Source organism: Lytechinus variegatus, chromosome 14, assembly GCF_018143015.1.
Source record: "Lytechinus variegatus isolate NC3 chromosome 14, Lvar_3.0, whole genome shotgun sequence".
Lineage (NCBI taxonomy): Eukaryota > Metazoa > Echinodermata > Echinoidea > Temnopleuroida > Toxopneustidae > Lytechinus > Lytechinus variegatus.
Window position 1 is genome coordinate 15,357,097 of NC_054753.1, and position 7,130 is coordinate 15,364,226.

Below are 7,130 nucleotides of genomic sequence, written 5' to 3' on the forward strand. Positions count from 1 at the left end.
AACCAACAATCCTCCAAATTAAGACCATGCATGTAGAAAAGCCCATGTTTAGAGCGTTGTCTTTATTCCAGACCCGTGATTTAAAAAATGATTTAAACAATCCTAAAAACAAAAGACTCATATTCTTATTCTTGTGAAACAACAGGAGTATTATGCTTAGTCTTTCGTCTGGACCCGGTTATTTAAAAGATAAAAATATTGAAAAAAAATGACAGCTGAGACCAATCTTCAAAATTAAACCCACTGAAAATGCTTGGGCTTAGAGTGTTGTCTTTACCCCTCACCGACGTATATTATAATTTTTGAAACGACCGGGTCTGAAAAAAGACTTTGGACTTGCATTATAATTTTTGAATTAACCGGGTCTGTAAAAAAGACTTTGGACGTATATTATAACTTGAAACACCCGGGTCTGGTAAAAAGACTTTGGACGTATATTATAATTTTGAAAAACCGGGTCTGGAAAAAGACTTGGACTTGTACTGTAATATTTCATTAACCAGGTCTGGAAAAAAGACTTTGAACTTTTGTGCTATATGAACGCATTACTATAGGATATTAGTTTAGAACGAATTCACCAAAAATCACTTCAAATTTATTATATTTGTGGGTAAAGTCATTATTACATTTGTGGGTAAAGTGCATTATTACATTTGTGGGTAAAGTGTTATTACATTTGTGGGCGTTATTACATTTGTGGGTAAAGTGTTATTACATTTGTGGGCGATCAAAAATTATTACATTTGTGGGTAAAGTATTATTACATTTGTGGGCGTTATTACATTTGTGGGTAAAGTGTTATTACATTTGTGGGCGTTATTACATTTGTGGGCGATTATTACATTTGTGGGTGTAACAGGGGGGGGGGGGTAGGAAAAGAGAGATGGTGGTTGAACATGGAACGGGTGTGAAATATGAGGGGGCCTGGGGAGGCTGAGCATATAAAATCATGATCCAGCCGTCGCCAATAGGGGGGCGGAATTTTTTTCAGCCATATTTTCCCCGATCGCCCGCTCGAGGATGATTTTGGTGCTTTTGAAGGGGTAGTCCTAATAGTCACTTTTTAGCTTTATTCTTATTAATCAACATAAATATGTAAAATCATAATCTTTATTTATATAATGCGAGCGCAAAGTGCGAGATAATTTTTTTGGAAACCGTATGTATTTTTTCTTAACATTTTTACATTCTGGGCAATGTGTGTTATCCTAAAAAAGATGTGTATGCAACTAAATAATTTCTACGAACGCGAGCAGAAATGAACTGATGGAAAAAGCGCCTGTTAAAGACTGCATGGAGTTAGCCATGAAGAAGTTACATATTTTAAAAATCAATAATGCGAGCGCGAAGCGCGAGCTGAAATTTTTGAAATTTTTACCCTAAGAATGGAAATTCTAAGCACTTTTGTAAATTAAACAGAAGAAGATATAGTAGTCTGGATAGACAACTTCCGGCGGAAGTAGGGGGATTAACATAATTAATTTTAATTAATTTTTTAATTAGGGGTGTGCTGATTTAATGAGGACATAAACGAAGACTTCTTGTTTATTTGTAAAGGGGAATTAAAAGAATTAATTTTTGAATTAATCATTTAATTAGGTGTGTGTTGATTTTAATGAAGTCAGAGACGAAGAGTCATTGTTTATTTGTAATAATGGAAGAAGAAAATGAAATCTATTACAAGAAAGCATCATTCGTAATGTAATGAAGGGAATGGAATATTTTTTTCAACACCGTCTGAGACAAAGCGGTCAAGTTGGAGATGGAGATTTTTGTAATGTGTGGAGAGTAAGGATTGATGATGGGACAATAGAATTAGGGTAGTGAGTTGGTCAAGTGTACTCTTTTGAGTGGGGATTTGGATACAGGCAGATGTTTGCCAAGCAGGTGATCTGTGCGTGTGGGGTCTTGGATGCCGACAGGTGTTTGCCAAGTAGCCTCATCTTTTTTAGGTTTTGGATAAAGCTATTAAAAGCCAAATAGTTTTCAAGACATCTACCTGCAAGAAGCCATGTTTTAATTGGATAATCATGAATTAACGGTGACCTCGTGAAACACTTCAGTGGTTAAGGTAACCATAGGGATACATCATTGATTAGTGGCCCTCGAATGGCATATTGGTTACACAGTGAACATAATTTCAGGGGGAGGGGTCGCTTTCAATTTAACATTCCTGTTTCCATGGTTTCATACAGGATAGCTGTCACCCAATCGGTCTCATTCCGCCATTTTGCCACCATTTTGGCGTTGCGGCGTCTACGGCGAATCATCAGCATCGTCATGATCGTGGAGTTGTGGGGGGGGGGGGTAATAAGAGAGTTTAGGTGGAATCCACTTCATTCTCTCATATTATTCCAGCAGTGTGGCGTTGGGGAGTCTAACGGCGTCATTGGGGTTGTGGTATATAGGAGGATCACAATTTACCATTTGTCAATGAGTTCGATGAAGTTTGGTGATTGAAGATATGATGTTAAATGTTGGTCCCAATTATAAATCATCATTTCTCATAGATACATGTCTGTAAAAATTTATCTCACACACACACTCTTACAGAAACGAACACTCTCTATTTATCGGATAGTGGGGGTTAACACTTCTTCCAATTGTTTGTCGCATGACCCTGCATACCCCCCCCCCCCCCGTTTATTTTCAAAATCTTCAACCTCGCGAAAACAAATAGGCCTAATTATTCAGATCGAGTGTCAATTCGAAGAGCAGGAATTAATTAGAGCATTAATACCATAAAATTCACCTAAAAACAACTTTTGCCCAACTTTGTATTTGCACAAATATGACTCTTATGACTTTCAAAAATTGTCATTTTTAATTCAATCTTTAATTACTCATGCAGGACTCAATCGATCAATCTCAGGAGTTGCTTGATGAGTGTAAGAAACCACCTACGAAATATCATATCTCAAAATGATTCCGTTCAAAAGTTACAGCAATTTGATTTAGGGGGGACTTACTTTTTTGTTGTGTATATTAACATTTTCTGCTCGCGCTGCGCGCTCACAAATTTCGATTTATCAGGTACCTATATCATTTCCGCGTATTCTATAAATTTTTCAAAATATCCCAGCCTTTTCAGGTCTGATGGTCAAAACATAAAATATTGATTATACAACAAACTACCTATACACAACAAAACAAGTAAGTCCCCCCCCCTAAATCAAATTGCTGTAACTTTTGAACGGAATCATTTTGAGATATGATATTTCGTAGGTGGTTTCTTAAACTCATGAAGCAACTCCTGACGGTGCTCACTAAAGCATGACGTAAAATACGTCCAAAACATTTACTCAGAGGGTAGCTTTAATATAAAATTACCTACACGCCCATGTAAAAATATATTAAAAACTCGCATTAGTTCGGAAATTATTGATGGGAGACTTACTTTTTTGTTGTGTATAGATACCAGGCTACCTGTTGACCGGCGTTTTTTGCAGTGCATGTATTGAAATAAGGTGTAGGAGGGGCTCATGCCCGAAGCCACACCCATATAAACTAGTCTGCAGGCACAGACCCTGATTGGAACTTTGATCAACAAGTGTGCCTCCACGCAAAGACTAGCACATACAAAACTTGCTGTGGGCCTTAAGTACACAAGGGATGAGTAGGCTGCACATTCAGACCCTTAACTCGAGAGAAGGGTTTGCCCAGCAGCCTTCATAATAAACCGCAGTTCCATGGCTCCTGAGACAAATTAATGGCAAGTAATGGGGAGGGGTGGAATATACAGGTCAAGCGAGGTTGAGAATGTTATTATAGTAGTCGTTATGGTGGATTTTTTTTTCAAACTATGATTGAAAGCAGGTGCCTCATTGATTGATACTCGAGAGTTTTTGCTGTCACTTAAACCTCGAAAAATATCTTAAATGAATGAATCCAGAAACATTATGCACCCTGGATGATATCTTTCATCTGTTTTTTTTTTTTCATTATTTTACGACTTATATTTTGATAATAAAGATTTGAAAAATGAAAGTGAGTTGCCTTGTCCATCAAACAGTCACCAATTGATGATGCATGGGTCATTATGATCGACAATGGTCATGGGAATATAGACCGAGATTATTTTGTGATGGGTAAATGTGAGAGAAAGGTTTCTTATGATTCTCTTGAATACAAATACACGCCGCGAAATGATTGGATTTGTTCTATTTGTTTCTGGAAATCTCCAAAACAGTGGAGGGATTAGCTATGAGAGATTCCAAAATTAGAGGTGTAAGAATTATTTATTGATCATACTCGATTTCTTAAGAAAACCACCTTCATTGAATGAAAAGAATAGGGGACCAAAGATAAGAAAGTAAATTGGCAACAAAGAGGGAGTAGAGTAGAAATGGTTTATTTGAACAAAAGAAATCATTCGCTGCCCATAGGCCGAATTACAGATTTTCAGACAAATACAAAAATATACATGAAAATTACAACATAATTAGAAACACAATTTTTGGGGAAAAAATCACATGCCTGGGGTAAATACATTAATATGTTATTGCCAAATCAGTCATCATTGTAATACAATCATTTTGTAACCATTTACTATTTGATTCTTTATCATAATTAATCTAAAATTTGATTATTATTTTTATCATTATTATTAATATCATATTTAACTATCCTTTTATTATTCACATTATCATCCTAAAAAAATTAGTATTGCACATAGAGAGACATTGACACTTTATATTACACTCATAAAAAAATAAATAAAAGATGTTCGTTCATAGTTTACCACTGGTTTATATTGTTACGATGTGAGTAGTTATATGTCATAGTAACATAAAAAGTAAGGCTATAATTGTGTAGGACGGCTAACAGATGTATTTCAATTCCGGAAGACTTGGTAATTTAAAAAAAAAAACTCTGTGAGAACTCATACATTAATTGATATATAGAGCGATTAGCAAACGTGCTATAATGCAGTTGTTATGAAGATGAAAAAGATTTAAACGACAGAGAGGGAAAAAAATCTAAGCTCAGTTTGGTGTTGGAAAAGTAATTATCTAAAGGCAAAGTAAACAAAATCTTCACAAAAATTATGAGAATATTCAGTTACATAAAATTCAATAAGTCAATAAGGTAAGGGATGGCACTTTGTCGAAGTCGTTGAGTCCTACATTTCAATTGTTGCCTGACCCTACTGTTTCTTAGGGTTCTGCCGACATCCTTCGGCTTAGGGATCAGGTGTGATAGTCTTTCATTCTTTTCCAGTTTCTGTGCAAAGGAAAGACATAAATCTTTCCTTCGATCTGCAAGAGACTTTAAGTGGAGTGATTCTAGTGCAGAGTCATATGATGTGAAGCGGGGACCTAGAATAATTCTTACAGTTCTCTTCTGAATTCGTTCTAGGGAGGCAATCTGTTGTTTCGTGAGTCCGCCGTTCCACACAGGGCACGCATATTCCAGGAGGGGTCTTAAGTAACCAACGTAGATTGTACACAGATCATCCACACAAAGACCGTGGCTCCTCAATATCCTGATCATGTACATTCTCCCATTCGCTCGCTGGAGCATGTATCTACATGACACTGCCACTTAAGATCACTTTGAACTCTCACGTCCCAGGACCAAAATCCAATTGAAACCAGTTGGATTTCCAACTGGTTTCAATTGGTTTCAACTGGTTTCAATTGGTTTTAACTGGAATTTAACAATTTCCAGTTGAAACCAATTGAAACCAGTTGGGCAACTGGAAATCCTAACTGGAACCAGTTGGGCAACTGGAAATCCTAACTGGAACCAGTTGGGTAACTGGAAATGACTTCCAACTGGAAATGATTTCTAACTGGAACCAGTTGGGTAACTGGAAATCCTAACTGGAACCAGTTGGGCAACTGGAAATCCTAACTGGAACCAGTTGGGTAACTGGAAATGACTTCCAACTGGAAATGATTTCTAACTGGAACCAGTTGGGTAACTGGAAATCCTAACTGGAACCAGTTGGGTAACTGGAAATCCTAACTGGAACCAGTTGGGTAACTGGAAATCCTAACTGGAACCAGTTGGCAACTGGAAATCCTAACTGGAACCAGTTGGGTAACTGGAAATGACTTCCAACTGGAAATGATTTCTAACTGGAACCAGTTGGGTAACTGGAAATCCTAAATGGAACCAATTGGGTAACTGGAGATGACTTCTAACTGGAAAGATGGGTAACTGAATTCTAATTGGAACCAGTTGGGTAACTGGAAATAAAACTGGAACCAGTTGGGTAACTGGAAATGATTTCCAATTGGTTTCCAATTGGAAATTTTCCAGTTACCCAACTGGATCCAATTGAAACCAGTTAATTTGCATATTTTCTGCCAGTGTGCACAGATTAATGTTTTATGAGATTCATCATAATTTACAATGTATCTATTTATTTTTTTCGATTTGAAGTTCCACACTTTTTTCAGATAAGTGTTTCCAATACTTAGCAGTGAAAACCATGTTCATAAATGTTATAGATTATAATTAAAACAGATTCAAAGATAATTAGTACACCACTAACTGTTACCAAATTACATCAAATAAAAATACATATATTTGAAGAACTCCAATATGAATATATACATATGAAAGTCTGTATTTTATCAATGCCCTTTACATTGGTATTAATAGACAAATAACACTGCTTCTGTGTTGGCATGAGCAATCGTTAGTGCAAATGCTAATTAATTTGTAACTAATTAAGTTCATTCCAACTGGAAGTTCCAATTGGATCCAGTTGGAAACCAATTGGTTTCAACTGGTTCCAGTTGAAAACCAGTTGCCTCCAACTGGTTTCAACTGGAACCAATTGAAACCAGTTGCCTCCAATTGGATTCAACTGGTTTTTATAGGGAAATTGGAACAACTGGAACCAATTGAAAACCAATTGAAAACCAATTGAAACCAATAGCCAACTGGTTCCAGTTGCCCAATTGGTTTTAACTGGAACCAGTTGGCAACTGGTTTTCAATTGGAACCAGTTGTTCCAATTTCCCTATTGAAACCAGTTGGCCAACTGGTTTCAATTGGATTTGCTCTAATTGGTTTCAACTGGATTTTGGTCCTGGGACTCCAAGAACTTTAACAGCGTCCAGAGTTTTCAATGACTGGCCATTAATTCTGAACACTGGGGGCTCAGGAGGCGACTT